General features: G+C 41.5%; 1 protein-coding gene across 3 annotated transcripts in view; it reads left to right on the forward strand.

Moving 5' to 3' along the window:
- Positions 1–23491, forward strand: part of jade2 (jade family PHD finger 2) — a 222592-nt gene that overhangs the window by 69923 nt on the left and 129178 nt on the right. The gene's annotated exons all lie outside the window — the stretch shown is intronic.

Raw genomic sequence — 23491 nt, forward strand, 5'->3', positions numbered from 1 at the left:
CTGCCTGGTAATGCCTGTTGCACAGACATGCCATACTGTGAGGCCACACACGCACTGGCAAACACACACAAGTGTTCAGTCTTTTTGAGAGACGTTGAAATAAATGAGTTATTGAGTCATGAGTTATCTTCTTCAAACCTTCGGCATCCATGAATGCTCCTCCCCCCCCATTTCTATGGCTCAAGAACACCAGTCGCAGATGAAACTCACTCTCATAGACTGAAGACAACTACAAGGAAATTATTAAACAAAGATATAGTGGCAGTTTTGTTTTGTTTTTTCAACAGGAAAATGGAAAAGCTGAAAAGGTGACACATATGTTGGTGAGAGGAAAGCAAAAAATGCCCACCATGGTAGATGTCTCTCATCTCTTTTTGTTTGTTTCCACTCTTGACTGCAGTTGATATTTGTCCACTATTTAAAGTCGTTGGAGGCATTTTGTTTGTTCTAAATTGTTTTTAATTATTCAAGGGCTAAACTGGAAGAAAAATCACCATGTTGCCCCAAGTTTATTAGCGAGAGGTCCTTGGTCTGAATCCCGGACAAGCCCCCAATTAATAAAATGTAATATCTTTGGGAAATAATGCAGTACATGAAAAACACCTGTCTACCTTAAATCCCAAGTAGCCACAAGAAAAACTTAAGTAAATCAACAGGTGTTGTATTTATTAAACAATAGTTTCAGAGGAAAGGTTTGGGTTGAGCGTTTTGGAGACTAAAGGTAGAGATGCAAGGCTGAGATCATTTAGATATATTGGAAATATTGGCCAAAGGATGTTGAAAATGGAGCTGCTAAGCAGAAGGAAAAGAGAAGGATGTCAGAGAAGATTCATGAATGAATGTAGTGAAGATGGACATGCCGAGGGTTGGTGTGACAGAACAGGATGCTGGGATAGGGTGAGATGGAGGCGTATGATCTGCTATTACGACCCATAAAGGGACCAGCCAAAAGACGAGCAAGTAGTAGTTTCACAAATTCAGGAGTACAAATCAATGTCAGCATGAGCCAAGGCCAAAATAACAAACAAGCAAAACTGTCTACACTCCAAACTGAGATAACTTACTTATAAGAAATAAACCAGAACACAACAGGAGTGGCTCCCTACCTAGCATAAAGAAGAGAAAACTACTCAAAAAACATGGCAGCTCAGCATTATCCACTCCTTTAAATGCAAAGCTCAAAATAGAAGTTAGTAATAGACCTAAGTGTTTCTGGGGGGAAGTTGGAAAAGTGGATAATCCTCTACCCAGATGCCATCTTGGCTTTATGTGTAGGGTATGATCATCAGGTTGGGGCCAGTCGCCTTTGAGCTGTACATGGGCCTTCATGTTCTTCCATGTGTTTTAAATGGATTACTTGTAAGTCTATGAAGGTGCATCAGCATGTTACAGGACTTGTTTGCACACTAATCATTATATTATGTGTAAAATAACATTTTTGAAATTAAATAACCTCAATAATTACTTATTGTACCGATTGTTTAGCTATTTGAGGCAATAACCTTTTTCCCTAGCTATTTAAGGACTAGTCTGGAAAGAAATCACTGCGATGCTCGAAGTTCAGAAGTGGCTGCAGGTCAGGAGGCAGCAGGGATGTTCACAAGGCTGAGGGTTGATTGCAAGCTCAATCTCTTACTTGTATCACAGTGTTGTTTGGCAACACTCTGAACACCCATTATATTATTTTGCACATTCATGGCGACCATGCAGGTTGCCATGAATATGCAATAATTATTTTTCATTAACCATTCAGCCACTCCCTTATAAATAAAACACCAACAAAAGCAAGAAATTTTTAGGATCATGACAGCAGAAAAGGGGGTTGGAATGGTGATTGCCGTGCCTAATAGCAATATCTGTCGGTACGCAGTTTTAATAAACAGTTTGTCCTCAGTTTTACTTTCTTTTCAATTTGAAATCAGACAAAAGAATGAATGAGTCTGACTGCAGGCAGAAGACAAATGTTATAAATAATAGAACAGGAAACGGGAAAAAATCTGGTCATCTATGAGGTTTGACAGGATTGCTGTGCCACCCTTACTGTTTGCATTGCTTGCCAGGTTAATATCATTTGTGACATATACACACACACTCATGCTTATAAGCAATATGGCGCTAACAGATTGAACAGGGCCTGGAGGCAGAGAGATAGATGAGCATATTGGGAGAGAAGAGAAATGCATAAAAGAGATAGTTGAGGATAGATGGATGCATGCGGGCATATCTATTATCTTGTATGCGATAGGACGATGAAGGGATTTGCTGTGACGCTGAAATGGAGTGATGATGGATAAATGGTGGGATGGTGTTAAAGAGGAGTAAGTGTGAGTGAGCTGATGGTCTCTGTCAGAGCCCCCGACAGCAGTTTGTTCATCCTTTTTTTCCCTCTCGTGTGTCACTTTGACGCCCCTCGTTTTCTCCCCTTCCTCTTTCCTATCCTTTCCTCTCCACACTTCGTTCTGCGATATGCTTGGTCTGAAACTGATCCCTGTGATTTCCTAGGTTTTACCCATATACAAGCCCCTGCGGTCAGGCAGAATCAGTGGTAGGAAAGCTTATTTTCACAGAGTAAGTGATGATGATGCTGAGGCATTTTTTTAGGTAAAAGGTCACAAGCAAATGCGATTACCAGACAGTAAGGATACCTCTTTAAGCTGTCAGTTTATGCAGCTTATCAGCATAAATCACTGCTATTAGAACATTTTTAGTTAGAAATGACTTGTAAGATTGTGGGAAAACAGTTGTTTTTTTTGTCTGCTATTATTTGCTTTTAGTGCTTTTATGGGCAGCTGTTGCTTTGTTCGTTGTCGCTTGAAAGGTCACCAGTAAACAATGAGCTTCTTCTGTCTTTTAAATTCATTACAAACAAGTTAATAGCAGAGGTTGTCGCCCACGTAGAATAAGACATATGGCCAATAAGGCTGTTATGGCTTGTCAGCTGAAGAAAGATTAAACATAAATTCCATAGTAGGCTTTTTTTGTCATTCTCATGTGATAAATTTGATAACAAGTATACAGTGTATAGCACACAAATATTTTTAAGGAACTCATTCATCAAAAAAAAGCACTTACGGCAATAACTACTGCAGTGTTACCATTAAAAATTAAGAGTGATGCATGGGTGTTTCTATGTCTAAATGTAAACAACACAAATTCAGTTAGAGGAGCACTCTTAAGTCTGTGTTGTTAAATATAAACAGCAGCCTTTTAGTTTAGCTTAGCAGATCACTAGCACTTGGAAGAAAAACTGGCTAACAGATAGTAAGAAGATATTCCTACAAGCACCAGTGTTTAAGGAAAATTAGAATGTCAACGTATGAACAGATATAGCCCACAGACAACCATTTCCCAGAGGGCTGGGATATAAGCAGACCTTATAAATATAACCTGTAAGGTTCTGAAGGGAAAACAACCCTAAAAACGATTTTTAAGGCTGACACGGGAATTAAAAATCTGATACAGCGGTCCCTCGCTCGTTCACCTTTCGCGGCCTCGCTGTTTCGCGGATTTTTTTGGTGCAATTTTGCATGCTTTTTAGACCATTGTCACTCAATCTCGTGCCGTGTCTCCTGTATGGTACAGAATGCGTTCAGCTTGTCAAATTTACATAAATCTTCGATCGCTAGCAGTGTGACTCTGAAGTGCTGTACTGTATGTTTGTAAGTTTTCTCCAACAAACACAAAAATGTCGATGGCAACCGCGGGTGCCTTTGGTTTCATTCTATAATACTGGACTTATTTTTCTACGAACAAGAGCGAAAAGTGCGAAGATGTTCATGCCTGTCTGAGAAAAGTGTATAAAGTGTGTATTGAGGGGTTTTACAGCCTTAGAACATCTATAATAATTGTAAAAATTGAAGTTGGCTACTTCGCAGATTTCACCTATCGCAGGTTATTTTTAGAACGTAACTACCGCGATAAATGACGGACCACTGTATAGCTGTCGATATTTTCGTCACTTTCAGACAGATTTGACTAACATTTGCTATTTGTAAGCATTAATGAGCCCTTACAAATAATATAACTATGTGGCTTAAAAAAGTTCTTTGTGATTGTCAGAAATCGTGGATTGCTCATTTATGGTTCGCCCAACTATGCTCAAATTAACTGCTTGTTGTGTTTTTTGGGTTCCTCTGGTGGACAAACTGTGCAGCAACAACACTCATAACGTGGTTAAAAGGCATTTCTCTTATGTCTTCATTTTTACATTTTTATTGATTTGCTATTATAAATGCAGACACAAGTATATCAGTCAATATTTTGTATATTACTCCCAGTGTAACGTACTTCACTGATGAATATCAGAAATTTGGCCAGATGAAGACTAATTGAAATATTAAGTATTTCATGTTGGTGAATATCAACATATATACTAACTAAACCAATATATTGGATAGGTAAATGTTTTATCTGGTGACTTCTTTATTCTCATTTTCTCATGTTAAAGTGGTTTGGTCAACTCCATAATCAGAATAAATCAGAGGTAGAAATATTGTTAGATCTTTATTCATATTTTCCAGTTACCTCGTTTCATCTCTGTGTTTCATGCTTTTCCTTGCATCTCTTCATCTCGACATCCCTCCCTCCCACATCCTTCCAACCTTCCCCTCTACCTTTCGACCTAGCCGAGCCGAAGGCGCAGACACATTTTTCTTTTTTCTGTTTTTTATGAATAATGACATCATCTCCAAAAATTGTTGGAGAGGAAAAGAGCTGCAGGCCCCGTCTGGCTTTGACAACACTCCTCTTCTACATTTCCCTCTCTCCTTGGACCATATTTGGCTGCTGTGGCATGATTTTCAGTAAAACAGCTGTGGCATTTGGTGAAGAGGTCATTATGGTTTGATGCTCTTTTTCTGCACCTCTCTTTACCAAAACACAGCAGGAAGGAAAATAGATAGCAAGTCTCAAGCCCTCCTTGCTTCTCTGTGTCTGTCCTTCACCGCTGCCTTCTTCTATCTCTTCTTTTTTTCTCCTCATTTTTCTCTTTTCGCCGTCTCGTCTCCTTTCTGTCCATTTTTATTTCATTTTATCACACACTCCCCCCTCCTTTTCTCTTCTCTCCCTCTTTCCTCTCTCCTACTCCATGGTTTTGTCGGGACTGAGTGGAAGTAATTAGCCGTTGCGTAATACTGGCTATGTGCAGACAGTGAACCGGGCTTTGGCAATGTCTGGACAGCCTTGGGTCCCCAGTGGCAATGCTAAACCAGAGAGGGAAATAATTACACATGCACATGAGAAGATCTTTGCCTTTTCACAGAATTTAAGAATTGGGATAGTGGTTATGTTATTTATTACTTCATTTTTCCCCCTTGGACCGGTGGCCAGGCTGGTGAATGTGAACCCGTTGTTTGCGGTTTGGCAAAACATGTTGGCTTTTGGAGCGCCGTGTAAAGCTGCGGTCACTGAGAGCATCGCATGGAGAGAATCCTTACCAGAGTGGTTTACATGCTGCAAGATTACGGCAAAGATTGATTACGCAGATTTGTGTTGTTTTTTTTTTTTGTTAAGTTGCTTTTGTTTGGAGGGAATCGCTCCTCACTTGGCACATCGACGTGCTACAGATTTAATTTATTGACGCGATTGCTTAACTTCAAGAGTCCATGGAAGTCCTGAGATAAATGTGTAGCTTTACCTGTCAAAGCATAATGAGATACATCATGTGGAGTGCATTGGTGGAATATCTGTAGGTCAGGTTTCGGGCAGCTTTGATCATATGCAAAACTTGGCTCTAATATGTAAAACCTTTGCAACAAGCTTGCAGCCTTATTCAGAGGGGATGGAGGGTTTGAACTCAGAAAGGCTGTAAAAGCTGTTGTCAGATAAAGCAGTGGATGAAAATAGATACCAACAATATCTGTGAAATTCTTGCTCAGACAGACAAGCTTGTTTTTTTCTGTTTTGTTCTTTAATTAGTTTAAAGTCTCCTCATTCAGAGCAATCCTGAAATATTTTCCACAGAATGAAAAAAGCCTTAAAACTACTCACCTGTCGATGGTTTACATTCCAGAGATTCTTGAAGATGCTACCTGCATCTGGAAGATCTGCTTAGTTTTTTTTGTGCTGCAACCAGCACATAGAAAACATAGTAAGGCTGTGTTACACAACAGAAAAACAGCTGCAGACTGAAACCGAGTCCACTTAGACTATTAGCCTGCGTGTGTTATGACAGTCTGACAGCTGCCAAACACCCAACGCATTATTACTTTACATAGATGTCAGTTCATTAGTGCAGCAGAGGAAACATTTGGTAATTTGTTCCAGAGTATTTTTGTACTCTCTGGATGGCCAAGCACTATGGACTTGGCAGGTTGGGACTGGATAAAAAGTATAATTGCCCTGGACCTTCACCAGTACCACTGATTGAGTTGGAATGGGACTTTAGAGTGGGGAAGCTCATATGTCAAGCTTTGCATTCAGGTATGGGTAGGGAAGGAAATGCCAACTAACATCATTTGAATAGATGCAATCAAATGGAACGTCATGCAGCATAAACATAGGTTGTTACTGATTAAACAGGCTGTTTCTGTTTCTACATAGAGAAAAAAATCCGTCTTTTCGACTCACGCAAACACACCCTTCCAGCGGGCAAGTCAGACAGTGGGTCAGGAGGCTAATCGGCTACTAATAACTCAGTGACTGTCTCATACACACACACTCACACACAGATAATGGATTGAAGGCAGCCTGAGGGCAGTAAGATGGATGGAGAGATGGTGAGAAGGACAAATTGCAGGATGGTGGAGATGGAGGACAGTCTAAATGTCATGTATCTCAAAGCTTCAGCTATATTTAAAGCATAAAAAGTATACGTTGACATTTGCAGATATTGCTGTTTTTTTACTCCACCAACGCTCTTGTCATACAAGGAGTTGATAAAGGTTAATAAATTTGGCTTTTTAAATAAAATTTCTTTTGTTCCCACTTTTCATTTAAAACAGGATCCAGCAAGTCTCTTAAGTTAGTATAAGAGATTGCAGATTCATCGGCTACCCGACCTGACCACCTTTTAAAAGCTTTAAAGGTATATTCCTTCGTAGAAAGATTCTGCTTCTTCTTTGGAGACATTTTCCAGTTCTGTATCTTTTCCCGTCTTGGAATAAATGTGACATTTGTTGTTCCTCTTCGGTGTAACTAATGAAAAGACATTGCCAGCGAAAGGTCGGAACACAAGCACTCATTCAAGAACATTAATAACAGGTGTAAAACAAAAGAAAAACTATGGAGGAAAAGAGAAAAGCGGTGGGTAGATGGCTGTGAAGTCCCTCGTGGTTTCAAACTGCCAGGCCCAGCTGCAGCTCACTATGAAAAGGTTCACGTTCCTGAGTGTTGATTGTATGTACACACGTTTCATCCAAGTATGTGTTTGTATGTGTAACAGGTGTTCACAATAACATCTGGACCCTTGGCTCCATCTGAAACGGCTCTTTATCAGATGATAAGATGAGTAAGAGCAGCATCACCAGCACCGTCATTCACTGGGTCATTGGGTGCATGCGAACTAATATGTTCCACACACAGTGCTGATGTTTGTTAGTAGTCTGTTGTACTCTGATACTCTTGATGCCTCTTTAACTTGGTTAGATGGATGAATGCACATCTAATGGGCTGATGTGTATTTACGTGTAACATGGTGCTTGTCGTTCTGGGAAAAGCTGCCTACATAAATGACCTTCAGAATTAATATGTGACGGAACAGGTGGATAATTGAGGCACTTTACACTGTATAAATGTGTAATTTGTAATTTACTGCCTACTATGTCTTCATGCAGTGTCATTAAGATTAAAAACACTTAGCTAAAAACATTTGCAGTCTGCCCCTTCAAGACAGTTAGGAGAAATTATGCATTTTACTCAACAATACTTGAATACATTTCCTTCTTGGTGTGTGTTTCTAGTGCTGTTCATTGTGCGTGCATCTGTCTGTTTGGCAGCCAAGACGAAAGATTAACGGGTTGAACTTGGTGGAAGTTGGACCGTCTTGTGATGTGTAGTACGCAATATCATCAAAATGAGGAAATCCTTTCTAACAAGCCATACTTGTTCAGTCTTTTTCTAATTGTACTATCCTGAACGTGAACATTTAACCTGCTCTCTGAGGCCTGTAGAGTCTGAGATGTAGTTCTTGGGTTTTATGTAGATTCTCGGAACATTGCACGGTCCAGCCTTGGCATAAATTTGCTGAGACATCCACTCCTGGGGTGCACACCTGAATGCTGTAGACCAACAAACTGCCAAAGCTCCTGCTTTAATGGCACCTGCTGATGAGCAATTAATCAAGTGCATTTGGTTAACAGCTGCTTACCCTCTTAATTCCTATGGAAGCAGTGAGGATGTACTTAGTGTTTAGACATATATAATTCCACAATGAATATAAAGTGTACTATATATCAAAGAGGTAAAATCTGTAAATATGGGGATACTTTATATATGACTTTCCAAGTACAAACTAGATCATTTCCTGATGTAAATGGCACGCAGGAATGAAGAGATAAACATCCAGTGACTTGGATGGATCACTTACTGACCCATTGATGGACTGTTGGGGTTATACCAAAAACCACAGTAACTCATCACTACATTGCTATGAGGGGTTAAGTAGCATATCTCTCAACCGCAGGCTGATCTGGTTGCTTTTGGCTCAGTGAGTGAGCGAATATGAGAACTGTATTTCTGTAAGTATAGGCTGAGGAGCCAAACAGGGCCATTGCTGTCTGTATCTGGTAGGTCCTCATGACAAAGCTAATAGCATGTTACAGTGAGAAATAGCTTTTGATGTCTTTCCTCGGGAAGGGGTTTAATAAACTTCCCACTGAGGCTGCAGGGGAACCATAATGGCAAATAAAGAAACATAATAATACATGCTCATTTCTGAATGAGTTCACCGAGTCACTGGGTACATCTTTTACCACAATGGAGACTATTCTCAATAAACCATGCCTGGTTGATTGAGTCATTGGCTGCCTGAGTGATTGGCCAGGTTGCTGGCTGACAGGTTTATTGACTGACTGATTGGCTGGTAGATTTCACTCTGCTTGCCACTTGCCTGATTGGTTTCTCCCTGGCTTTTTTGGTTGAGAAAAAAAAAATGGAAGTATGATAGCCGTGTTGTTTTTTGGGTTTTTTTTTACAAAAATTCTCTGCCTACTCACTATTTGACTGGGTCAGTGGGGCTGTTGCTCACCACATTTCAGGCTCTTTTCCTGAATGGCTGACCAGCCCCGTGACTGCTTGCCTGGGTGGTTTGTTTGTCAGATGCCTGGGAGAACAGCCACTTCCTTGACTTATTGAATGGATGAGTAAAGGGTCAATGAGTGGTTGCATGAAAATAAGAACAAAACCCTCTGCTCTCGCATCACCACAGCGTGCGGCTGGGTCTCCGGGTGCTTTATTAATCACATATAAGACAAGCAGCCTTGTTTGCTCACTGATTGCAGTGACTGAAATCTGGCAGTCTGGATGAATTTTCTTTTTGTACTTCTGGCCAGTATACAAGCAAGCAGCACAATGGCGGTCTGAGTGTCCCATCTTTGACCACTAATTTTAGTACTGTATTGACTGACTGGCTGGCCGACCTCTGTGGAATGACAGAGCTGAAAAGCGGACTAAATGACTGGTTGCCTGCACGGCTGGCAGGCTGACTCTCACACTGACTGATCATCGGCCAGAGCTGAGTTAGCGGGTGAGTCACTCTCCAGTTAAACCCATTCACCTCAAGCGGCTTGTGGGCAAAAACTGGCTTTAGTCTGGGGACTGAAAATTTAAACATTTCACTTCTAAACAATAGGTTTAACTTGCTAAGGTGTGTGCGTGTGCATGTGTCTGTGTGTGTTTTGGAATTGGTAAAGCAGATTGCCAAACTCTAAATATGCTGGCAGATGCCTCCTCTACATTTCTTACCCAGAGATTCAGTTGGCAGTTTTTGATTTATTTAACCTTTATTTAACCAAGCTACTGTTATTAAGTGCCATTGACAAAAAACTAATTTGAAGTCTCGACTGAAAAAGGCAATGACTAGCCGGATAAAGTGTGAAGTAGAATCAGTCTGAGTTGATAAATGAATGCAGCTTTTCTTAAATTACAACGGGGTAAAAGCATTTCTGTGTGTGTGTGTTTGTGTGTTTGCTCTTGTGTGTATGAAAGCAATTTCCCTGTTCACAACACAGCATGTGTGGCATGTGTGGCTGGTGGTGTTTACTGCAGGTTACCCTTAGGCTGAGTGTGGGTAGATTTTGTGTGTAGATTTTTGTGTGTGCATCATTGTTGTTCCCCACATGGATGTCATGTGTCATGTGAGTAAACCCAAGAGCCATGAGTGGGAGTCTGGACTGTGTGTGTTTAGGCGCCCGCGTTTGTGGATGCACAGGGTGTGTGTGTGTCTGTTTCTGATACATCTGAGCTGTCCCTTGGGTATTTTTTTCAGTAAACACTGCTACATCTTGCATCCCTTGCTGTGCTACACCAAGTGTCTCTTACACACAGACGCAGACACACATGCAAAAGGCGCTACTGCATGTATTTCTTAAGTTACTTATTATTAAATAATAACTTTAAAAAAAACTAGCAGAGCTCCTTATATCTACCAAGTACTTTCTGGCAAATGAATAAGGGAGCAGTATATTCACATTCAGCTGGCTTTTTAGTGAGGCTCTTATCCTGTGGTCGTTTGGACAGCTCAGTGTAGTGGACTGTGAGCCGTTTACCTTGAGTGTGACGAGGATTCATCTCCACTTGCTGAAGTTAGGTTATATGGCCATGGGATTAGACTGCATGGAGAGGCAATAAACTATTGGCGATTGAGACATCCGATGGGGCTAGCCGGTTAGCAGCAGCTGAACTTTCAAAATAAAAGTGAGGGGGCTGTCGACTGGCGAATCAATCCCAAGTTATGTTGGCAGCTAAAAAAATAGTTTTTGCATATACTTTTGCACCTGTTAATATAGCCTTTTAAGTATAGTCTATATGCTTGAAACACCTTTCTTTCTTTGAAGGAAGGACTGCAACTCTGATCCAGCAGTTCTTCTCTTCTATGGAAGATCAAAGCCCTTTGCCTTCTGCACTGTGGGTTCAACAACATCTGGACCATGCTGTCTTCCTTTTACCAATCTACCATCTGCCAGCTACACTTGACTGTGTGTGTGTGTGTTGTGTCTGTATGTTTGTCTATATTAAAAAAAAAAAGATGGAAAGAGAGCGAGACACATGAGACGATAGATGGATAATTAAGCTTGCCTTCCATCTTTCTCTTACTGATCCATTATGTGTGTGTGCACGCTCACTTTGACTAATACTGTCACAGTAAATGTCCTTTCCTTTCTATTTGTGCGCAGTCTTCCTTTCCTCTCTGGCTGTTGCTCAAACATGTTTCAGGTCAGTTTTGTAAATGCAGGTTTATTGTATTTCTTTTGTCTCTCTCTTTAACTCCTCTCTTTCTGTTTGTGTCCCCCGCCAGTATCCTCAGCCTGTTGTCAAGGTGAAGCCATTGACTTTAATGGTCACATTAGGGAACCTGGTCCACCCACTCTGGCCACTAAAACCTAACCGCCTCCAGGAGAGTAAACATTGTTTACTGCTTTTTTTCTCCCAGTGGAGTCCTAAAGCCCAAGCCTCAAATAAAATAATATTCATTGATTTGGATGGATGCCTGGACGGATGGATAAAAGAAAGGGAAGATAAACCAAATGGAGAGCAATAGATGTAGACGTTTTCATCCTCTGTTTTGAGCAGTAGCACAAAATTATTTCCAATAATATGACTTCATGTTTTTATCTGAAAAACAAAGACTCTGGGTGAGTGAGGAAAGTCGATCAGCACGGCATAAAAGCAGCTTTGGAGGCGTTTATCTCGTAAAATGGTGCTCACATGCTTTTGCGGTGTTTTCTTGTAGCAACATTACTTAATGAACAGCCAGTCTTTTGGTATTGCACAAGTCACTGAGGGAGGTGCACTAACTCCAGTAATAGAATGTCATACAGTTGTGCTTCTTCATAAAACCACTCCATAGCTGCATGCAGGTTTTATTGTATAATAGACTATCATATCCTCTTACAAGTCACAAACATCAACCTATTCATTGTTTAGTAGATCTCCTCCCATGGGCTAAATCCTACCTCTTCGATGGTTTTACCTGAGGTGGAGCGACGGTGATGAAACACAGACCTTTCTGGAAAGCTCAGAGAATTCAGAGCACCGCTTGCATGCATAGGTAACACTTTAGAGTTCAGAGTTTTTGATTTCCTTTTGTCAAACTTGAGTGCAAATGTTTGTAGCTGCCCTGAAGCATAAAAAAACCCATGACACATTACACCAGTAATGAACTAACTGCCTTTCCTCCCTTTTTGCCTCATTTATCAGCACGCATTGTAGAGGATGACCTTCTCAATAGCCTCTCACTGGCTATTTTCCCCTGCACCAAGGGTAAGCCACAAAAAAGAGATGAAGTAAAAGGGAGTGAGCATTGGCGAGGGTTGTCTGCCAAATAGAAGAATGGGGACAAAAGAGAGGCAAAATGAAGGGACAGAGGCAGGGATTCAGGGTGGAGCGAATCATCCAGAGAATGAGGGATAGAGAAACTGTGGGGAGGAAGGATGTTGATGGTGGAGGAACTGAGGGAATAAGTAAACAAACAGGTAGATGAGGCGGTTGAGTGGAGCGGTACAACAACTAGATCTGCTGGGAATGACAAAAAGCAGGAAAGAGAGAGATGGACACACAGCAGAGCTTTGCTTATGCTTTAGCAAATAACAGCAATACCCTCATCCTTCTCCTCTCTCCTTTCCCTTGTGTTGCCCGTTCGCCTGTTTCTCTGTATGTGGGTTTAATCGAAGCTTTCAGGCACAGAATTAAAGCATGTGGGAATGTATCTCAGAGGAGCAGACTTGAAGCTTTATGCCCTGCTAATGCAAAGAAATTGAAACAAAGCTCATAAGAAAGGCAGCAGGCAAAGATAGTTTTTAAGGCTTCCTAGTAATCTGAGAAGGGAGTTAATAGAAAATTCTTAATTTTCTGTGCAATGAGGTAGTGACACCTCATCCCTGTTACTGTCTTTTTTTTAGTTAGGTTGGCTTAGACTGGTCAATACTAAAATTGGAAAATACAAAAACATGTTAACAACACTTTCCTAGACTCAACGCACTGACTATAAATATGGACGTAGCAAAGGTGGTTTGTAAAGCCTTGATTTTATGATTTTAGCTCTTTTTGTCTTCGTGATCTATTGGCCGATATTTGTAGTATTCCAGAAAGCACAAACACCACCAGCACCACCAGCATGGTCTACAGGTCCAGCATAGTGATCCTCAACAGACTATTGTGAGTCAAAGCAGGCTTGCCTTTAATAGTGCCTAACTTTCTGCCTTAATGCAGTTCAAATAGATCTGTTATTCAAAAAAACTGACCCCAGCACAGTTTTCATGAAGAGTGAATTTATCCAAAGGTTTGGATGTGTGATGGTGTAAGGCCATGCAATCACAAAGTCCCAGAGATTGGTCACTGACCACATGGTCCTAGTAACTCAGAAAAAATGTGACTGGTTGGTGAGCAAGCTCATTACAATTCCTTTGGTTGGTCTGTAAACACAGTAGAGCAGTAGTGAAACTGTGAAAAGTGCACTACACAACCCAGAAACTGAAAGTTCTTTTGAAACATGTTGATTACAGCACTGAGATAGAACTTTTACTTTGAAGGCGAACGCTCTCTGGTTCTGGTTTGTGTCACACTTTTTCAAGTTTTCCTACTGCTCGGCTAGTAGTTGGGGAGTATTTGCAAACGAAATTGACATCTTAAGCTAAAATTCATGTAGCCAGTCTGTGGGCTATTCCAACTTGTGCTGATGGACCGTTGGCCAGCTGCAGAAAAGAGAAATTATAACATACAAAGAGTTGAAGTGAAACTGTGTTAAAACAATGAAAAATGTCCACTGCAGTCATCACTACCTGTACTTTTCACACTGCTCCACTGTCGCTTCTGTCTTTGTTGTGGCTCAGTTGACGACCAATTGGTATTTAATGACAGATACCGTCATCCACTTGCAGCATCATGCGGTTGGGATTTTGAAGAACTGCACGTTTGCAGTGGATCAAAAAACCTCGCTCGGTACATCGCCTGTATGGAGAGCCTGCAGCTCTCAGAGTGCAGGCTTACTTATAGTGTTTACTTATGCAAACAGACAGAATCGTGGGATCATTAATTACACATTACAGGCGACCATGGCAAACTGCTCGCAACCAAATGATTCACGAGGACTGCCAGCAACCGCCAGAAACCACTCGTTACACGTTTTCCCCCAGTGGTTGTATCATGGCCAATATGGCGGACAACTCTCGAGGAGAACAAACATCTATAAAAACTGAAAGTGTTATATGCACATGGAAACATGTTTATTTTTGCTGTGACATAGGATTGTAACTAAATGCAAACTGTCACAAATCGATCAAGGAGTTGGCTGCACCTGTGGCTTGTTTTTACTGTTTTTGTTTTTTCCAAGAAGAAGATGGTGTTTGTTTTTGTGTGACTGTGCTGAGCATGTTTTTAGCAGGCACTGTTGTCTGAGGGGCTGGTGCTGGTGGAGGGCTGTTTTTGAAGTGTTGGTGGGCTTACTGGAAGTGTGTCAGACAGGGGAGGAATGCAGGAAGAGGGTGGGAGTCTGCGTGCACGTGTGTGAGATGCATGGAGACGGCGCTAAGCGTAGGCTCGCGCTGTTAAAGTGAAGTATGTGTATTTGGACATGTCTAAATGTGTGCATGTGTGGATGCATCCTCAAGGCTGCAATGCTTTGACCTATTCTTCCACCCCCCTTGTCTCAATTTCAAAGCCCACGGGGGTTCCCCGCAGTGTCTCTGGTAATAAGGCTAGGCTAAATTTATGTGTTTGATGCCTAGACACTGTGTGTTCAGTATATAAAAATGAGCACAACTATGAATTTTTGCACCCCTGAGCAAATAGAAAAACAAATGCCATAAAGTGTGTCTTCCATTTTTTAATGGAAATAAAAACAAAAAAACCGTTACATTAAGAATCATATTTACTGTCCCTTCAGAGTAAATTAGTTTCCCAAGTGCAGGAAGAAAAGGAAGCCGTAAAATAACAAACACACCACAAAAACTGATATCATACTTCATATGTAAACATCCTGGGCTTCCCTTGGGCCTGTTTAAATAGAGAATAAAGGACTAAAATATTGAGTGACGTGTTAATATTCATACTTTTAAAAGCTAGTGTGCTACAGCGTTCTGTCGAAGCCCCTGGTGGTTCAGATTCATCGAGATTGCGACATCAGAGGACGAGAATCACAACAGTTACGGCATGAAAAGAATCAAAGCTTCTGCGGATTATTAGCAGATTGTTCCGCATCTTTCCTCAGTGTGGTCAGGTTGACATGTTTTTTCCCTTGGGTGATCTGACTTTTTCTCAGAATCCAAGCCAATTACTGGACTGTTCTGCAGAGCAATTCATAACAAATTACTTTCCTGTAAGCTGTTGCATACTCTCTACAAACCCTCACAGCATGCTGCAAGAGAAACGTGTTGCATCGACGGTAGAAGCCCGCTGGTCTATAATATTTAACATTTGCACAAATGTAATTCAACAAGGTGGAGCAACTCAGTTGGTAAAAGCGGTTTGGTGCAAAGTGTTATTAATAATACTGCTTTCGAAATCTTAAGTAGCAGTAAAAATACATGTTAAAATCACGGTAAAAAAGAACAATTTCTGTGTCCGAGGACTGATTTGGTCCATGACTTCTGTTTTAGGAGCAAAGCTGAATTTCTTCTTTTTTTGATTCAGCTGTGCACTGCCTGAGAGTAACTACAGGTACACATGGAAAACTGCCACCAGCTAGCCTTTCATGCATCTGGTTGTTACTCCACTTTATTCTCCTTTGTAATAAACAATGGAAGAAGGTTAATGAGGAACTGACTTAATAACAGATGACTAAAATAAAGCCCGTCCATCCATCCATCCATCCATCCATCCATCCATCCATCCATCCATCCATCCATCCATCCATCCATCGGTAATTAATTGATTCAATTTGACACATTGTGGAAATATATTAATTTAAGTCATGTGGATTGTTTTAAAGATTTTTTTTAACACAGCAAAGTATAAGTGGTTTACAAAAACACATTTTACAGTCATATATATATATATGTATAGATGGAGAATGAAAAACAAAACTCCAACTCAGGATAAATAGTTAAGAATAAAATTAATTAAACTTTGTTTTTAACAAAGTCTATGTAACAGTGGTAACCACTGAGGCCACCGTGCTGCCTTTTAAACAGTCGCCCTAGTTGCCCTTTGAAACTGTTTTTAAAAAGTTGTTTTAAAAAATTCAAAAGTAGTTGAAATGCGATTGGGTGAACCATCTGTCTGTAAATGTTTACTATAGGCTAATTTTAACCACAGCCAACCAGGTTTTGTTCAACCAGACCATTGACAGTGGAAAAAATGCTTGGTAGGTAACTGGAGAAACCTTTTTTCTCCTGTAAAATAAGCCAATGACTGCAGTGTTTTTGGCCGGTAGTTCTTCATAGGATGCCAGTTACTAACTTCAAGCTGGTTAAGTCGGATTCTATCCAACTGCAGGTGAAAGTTGTTCACATGCACACAGTGAACAGTCACAACCCACCAGATTTTAATCATTAATCAGCTGTTTGTTAATACAGTGTGAAAGGCCCATATATAGGAAATGGGATATAGGAGCATTTCCAGTCTAGGATTTAAAGCTAGGTTTTTGAGAAGGTCCTAGTTTAAGTTGAAATTGACTATTTTACATCAGACCCATGTCAGCTTGATTACATCAAAATCCTTCTTGTAAGCACCCATCCTCACAGCTGCTAGATGCTGCTTTAATACAATACTAGAAATTGTAATAACACCTTGCACAAATTACTTTTGACTTCTGGGAAAGAAATCTGATCTAAATTTATTCGAATAACTGAAAAAGTCTGAGACATGGCCACTGGGTGAGACTCATACTTAATAACATTATTATACCGTCATTCAATATTTCAGAATGATATACTGTATCTGCACTGGTTCATATCTTAATAATTTCATAGCATCAGATTATCCTAATAGTGCACTTACAGGCTTACTTTTGGTTTGCAGAGTTTCTGAAAAGTAGAAAAGGAGCTAGAGCCTGGCAGATGAAGGCTCTGTGTTCAGTAGGCAGATATCCTCTCTACTGTGAAGACCACGCTTCAAACTTTGCATTTTGATAAAAGCTTATAGTTTTGGTGGAATCAGATGATCCCGAACCACCCAGTAGTCTCTTCCTGTCACTAGGGAGTTCTTCCTTCCCACTATCGCCAAGCGCTTCCTCATAGGAGAGGTCGGATTGTTGGGGTTTTCTCTCTCATAGTGCAGTGTTTTTTAATTCACAGCATAATAAAGGCAGCCATACATCTTGGCAGACACCCTGTTTGCTTATGGTAGAGCAATTTCTCAAAATAATTATGCCAATAAATTACGGATGTTAAAATTGCTACATTTAGTGCTTAGACCCTACCAGATTGCAAGGTAGTGCTACATTTGCTTGAGAAATGTTGATTTAGCAAAAGGAAGAAAAAAAACGGAGGGGGGGAAAAACCCCTGCGTTGGCAAAAACACAAATTGCCGGCAGTGTTGCTGGAGGCTCTGCAGTGAAGCAGCTCTCAGTGGCGGGTTGCTGAAGGAGCAGAGGCAGAAAGCTGGCCTATTAACTTTTGTCTCAGAGTGACACAGAAGAGCACACATGGAGAGAGGTGGGATTAAGTGCTCTCACTTTCAGTCTGTTTTAATCATCCCTCCCTCCTTCTCTTTTCATTTCACACTCTCTCCATGTTTCTTTCAACGTTCCTGCTCCTCGACCCATCTGCTTTCGCCAGCTCTTTGGGTTTTATCTCTCCTAGGGTTATTGGCTAAGTGGCAACGCTGGTTCAAGTTGGGTTCAGTGAGCTCAAGTCAGCTTGTGAGAGTGACTTTAGCAGTGACCTTGTCACCGTCACGCTGTGACAATGTTTGCGCCCTGCTGTTTTGAAGCGCTACAACCGCGTCTTGAGCCAGACCTATCTGTATCTAATGTGCTTGATGCTGCCAAGTGTGTCACTCGGGCCACTGAAGTTTCAGCAGTGTCTGTCACCAGTTATCTGCCTGACTTCAATTCAGAGTTTGTGCTCTATTTTTAATTTTGTGTTTGCTGTTTAGCTTTGCTGCCTACTGTCTTTTGCCCTCTTTCTCTGTCACGATGGCTTTTTTTTTGGTTGTTTTTTTCCAGACAGTATTCCCATGCTTTGTTTCGCAAACAAAAGCACAAACACTGCTTTGTTTGTCAGGAGAGGGTAAGACAGACCAAGAGAGATTTCGCCTCAGCCAAACACACATGATATTTGAACTAGCCAAATGTATCTGGACACATGGGCTCTGCAAACATGCGATAATTGGACATTTCATTCCAAAAATCACAGGAATTAGCGTGCTGCTATAACAACCTTCGCACTCCTGGGAAAGCTTTCCTCGTGGTTTTGGAAACTGGCTGGAGAGATTTGCTTCCATTCAGCCACAAGAACTTTAATGAGGTTGCCCACTGATGTTGGGCGATAAGTGCCTGGCTCACAGTCGGCCCTTCGATTCATCCCACAAGTTTTCTGTGAGATTGAGGTCAGGGCTCTGTGCAGGGCAGACCATACTGCGTGAACCATTTTCTTTGTGGACCTTGCTTTGTCCGTGGGGGCATTGTCCTGCTGAAACAGGAACAGGACATTCCCTAAAATGTGGCCACAAAGTTGGAAGCACGCTATTGTCTAAAATGTCATCGTGCGGCACACAGCAAAGACACAGAAAGCACACAATTGCGTATGAACATCTGTGTCCATATACATACAAGCTGCACGAGTTTCTTTGGGAAATGTACAAACTATAACATCCGTCTTTTTTCATGTTCTTTAACTCACTTTGCACCGAAGTGAGTGTTTGTAGATTGTTTGGATCGTTGTGCACAGTGTCCACTTCTGTCTGTGGTAGGTTTTTCACTTGCTGAATAGTAATGTGCGTGTTAGAATTTCAGAGCTCATGACTCTTCCACCCTAATGCTTGTTAAGAGCGATGACAACGAACTGATTCTGGACAGTTTATCGGAGCTAATTGGTTGTATACTCCTTCCCAGAAACGCTCCTCCTTGCTATCTCTCTCACTCACGCTCGCACACACGGACACACTTTCGCTTCATGCTTGACAACATGACAGCAAAACCACATTTCTCTCTCTCTCCCTCAGCCACCAACTGGTTTGTGTTAATATTCATGACCTGTATATGTTTCACAGAACTGAAAACACTTGACTGTCTGCTCCCATCATTTTCTCTTGCTGTGTGTTTGCTTGAGTGCGAGTGTGTGTGTGTGGTGTTTAAAGTGCCAAAGGAAGGACGGTTCTTCATTTTGTATTTATAGTCGTCCACCCCCCCTCCACACACACACACTTTTCCTTATCTGCTTGTCTGTATTCAGGGCAGCACACTGGGCTTTGATAGGGAGAAGGAGTGAGTTAGGACAGTCTTCTGGCGCTTCTTCTGAAATAGAAGATAGTGCTATTATAAATCACAGATTAAATTCGATTAGATTTGATTAGATTAAATCATCCCTGTGGGGAAATCGGGTCATCGCTTGCGCAGATAGCAGCCTGCAGCAGAAATAAAAACAACCACAGAAGAAACATGCAAATGAAACGAGTGAAAAATGGAAGATTGTAGCCATAAGATGACCCACAGCCAGCGTTTCCTACACTTAAACTGAACCCTGGCCCAGCCTCCCAAGTATATTAATGGCTACTGAAGTATTTTACTGTCTTTTAAAAATCTGCTTGAGAGTGCAGTCCATGATTAATTAACTAGTTGACAGTTTTTCCACACCCTTCCCCTCCTATATTGTTCGAAGACGCTAATCGCCAGTGTCACATGCTTTCTGAAGAAAAAAAATACACAGAAGATATTTTCACACATTTTGGAAAAATACTTGTTGTATTTTGTTTTCTTGAAACTGATAAATCAAGTTTTTTGCTCTCCGCCAGTCAAAATTTTGACTTAACAGCTCAAAATTTTAAATAATTTTCTCAATTTTAAGTTATTTTCTCAGAAGTTTCAGTTACTGCGTTGTAAGCTTTAAGATACCTAGCCCAAAATCGTGAGTTATGGATGGCAAAAAATGTTTACCGCTAACCATCTCCCAAGTAAAGTTAGTCTGTGATTGGTTCTAGTGAGTGGGCACCATGTGTGGAGTACTGTCATGTTTTAGCCTTCGCCTCACCTGTGCTCATATTAAGTGGTGAGAACGCACTCACTACTAACCACTCTATGGATGTTTTTATTTCTGCTGCAGGCTGCTCTCTGCACAAGCAATGAGCCGATTTCCCCACAGGGATGACTTTAAAAAAAAAACTTTAAATAAATGTGAAATCTCAGCACTGTTTTCGTTAACCTGTTATGGTGATTCAGTCAGATGACACTGTGGTTTTAAAACTAAGATTTTACCATTGCAGAGAAGAATACCTGAAATATTCTAATGGCCACAGTAGCTGAATATCACTACTACTGTGGCGACCCACTAGAGGGCTCCACTCACACCCAAGCTGGGAGGAAGGGTTCTGCTGTGTTTGGGCGCAATATGCTCAGTTCATGTTTGGAGGTGAATAAAGTTGGAGTGTAAAACTGGAGCTCCTGTGTCGTGTGTCACATGCCTCCATATTGGTGACCCTACCTTGAACACGCAGCGAACCACGGAGTTCGCCCTGGACGCGCCGGCTGCCACCGGCCCTCTGCCTCCTGCTGCGGCTTCGTTTGCCGTGGCGCTCCAGTTGCCGGACTTCTGGCTCCACGACCCCTCGTCGTGGTTCGTCCACGTGGAGGCTCAGTTTGCTCTCCACAGCATCTCGGCTGACGACACGAAATTTCATCATGTGGTGGCATCGCTCAACCCGCTAGCCACCCGCCGTGCGATGACGCTCCTCTGAGACCCGCCCATTCAAGGGAAATACGTCGCCCTTAAGGACCTACTACTGCGGCGATACACCCTCTCTGGTGCGGAGCGAGCCGAGAAACTTCTCTCCCTCTCCGGGCTGGGCGGAGGCACAGCTCTTGAACTCATGGAAAACATGTTGTCCTTGCTCGGCTCGGATGACGGGGGATTCCTTTTCGTCCATCTCTTTCTCAGACAACTGCCTGTCGCTGTGAGAACCGGCCTCGCCAACAACTATAAATGAGAGTCACTGAATTTCATTACAAGGCTGGGTTATGATGGTTCAACATTAGAGTCAAAGTTCTCAAAGGACTCGGATTACCTAAGCTGTGATGTCTTCCTTTTTTCCTGTTGGTCAGCTCTTTTTTTTTTTTCTTAAAGTTTTTGCTTTTATTTGCTGGTCACATTAGAAGGCCAATAACATGAGGAGAGAGCACAGCATTACACTTGGGAACATTGTGGCCAAATGGCATGCATCTTAACTACTAAGCCACCAGGATGCTTCAGGCTTCTCATTTTAGCCAGTACTGGCAGTCACTGTTGCCAGGAGTGATAAAAATTGCCCCCAGCAGATTGTATCAGACATAGCCGACTAATGTTAGTGCCTCAAGTAATTTGATGGCCAAAAATCTTTTTGGGGGTGTTGTTTGGTTAATGTGCTTGCAGATACCCAGACACTGGCTTGTGTAACTACCTCTTTCATATACTGCACTGATGAGTTGACAATGTTAGTAATAGTGTAAGTTTTAATTCATCACTTTCAGTGATTGCATGTAAAGACCTGACATAGGACCTGAGAGATGTATGTGGCCGTGGTTTCAGTGGAAGAATGGCTCTAAAGAATCCAGATTTGGTCAGAAGAGAAGTCCAAAAGTGAGTGTTTAAACCTAAAACACAGTGGAGGCTCTGTCATTGTTTGGGGCTGCATTTCAGACAGTGGATGTTAGGATTCTTGTCAAAATTGAAGGAACTGTGAACTCAGAACAGTACCATCAGATTTTGATCCACCATCGAATGCTATCTGGAAGTTATCTGATTGGTAATGGCTTCATCTTTCAGCATGACAATGATCCTAAACTCACTGCCAGTGCAATAAAATCATACCTGGACAGAACACACAGAAGACACTGGAACAGCATCGGTCATGGATTGGCCTCCCCATCTCGTTATCTCGCCTGTTGTCGGTTGAATGTCTCTTGCTAGTACATCTCTACTAGCCTCTGCCTGTGTGGACTCCATTTAACATGGACCAGGTTTCTACTGAGTCCCTTTCAGTGTCTGTGTACAGTTCTCCCTTAATGTCACACAAAAGAACATGGCACCACCAAGTTAGTTTTTGACAAAGCTGATTTACCGGGGAGCTACAATACTGTAATAAAACCTCAAAAATCAAGTTCCAGAAGGGGAAAAATGATGGAATGGAGAAATATTCACCTAGTCGTAATAAAGACCTAATCTGTACTTAATAGTTTCTGGTTAATCATCTAACAATATTCTGTTTACAAGTCTTATTTTAATCTCCGTGGCTTTTACTTCCAGTATTTGCATATGCTGAAAGACGAACAAAGGTGAATTTAATTTGTGGAACTGATGATGGATTCAAATTAGATAAAATGCTATTTAACCCCGACCATATTACTGAGAAGGTCGCAGGTGTGAAAGTGTAACTGATGGGCTGTGAGGCAAAGAGGTGATGAAAACACAGCTTCACCCACCTGTGTGTGTGTGTGTGTGTGTGTGTGTGTGTGTGTGTGTGTGTGTACTGAAACCTCATATAGAAATGTAATCCTTTCCATCAAGTCAGTGTAGAAAGGGCTTAGTGCATGTATATATATATATAAGTGTACACGCACGCACACACCACTGTATACACACCATAACACACTGCATTTGTTCCTGGAGAAAAGTGAGTCATCCTCATCCCACAGCAGATGAAAAGCAATTTACACACACACACACACACACACACACACACACACACACACACACACACACACACACACACACACACACACACACACACACACACACACACACACACACAACCCGTTCAGCTATCTTAGTGAGGACCCTCATTGACATAATGGTTTCCCTAGCCCCTTACCTAACCCTAACCATTAAAAATGAATGCCTAACCCTAACCCTTACCCTAAACCTAACCATAACCTAATTGTAACCCTGACACTAAAACCACGTTTTGAGCCTCAAAAATGGCTTTAAATGCCTTCAAAAATGTGAGGACCGGGTTGTGTGTCCTCACAAGTGACTGTTGGTTCTCACAAGTATAGTAGAATGCAGATTTCGGTCCTCACAAAGATAGCTAGACAAGACACACACACACACACACACACACACACACACACACACACACACACACACACAGAGCATGTCCAGTAAGTTTAATGACATCATCCAAAGCAGGGATAGCAGGTGAGGCCTGAGATTACCACCTTTTATTTCTGTGACCTTCCCTCATTTTTCTGTCCCTTTATTGTCTTCCT

The sequence above is a fragment of the Oreochromis aureus genome, linkage group 10 (genome assembly GCF_013358895.1).
Source record: "Oreochromis aureus strain Israel breed Guangdong linkage group 10, ZZ_aureus, whole genome shotgun sequence".
NCBI lineage: Eukaryota > Metazoa > Chordata > Actinopteri > Cichliformes > Cichlidae > Oreochromis > Oreochromis aureus.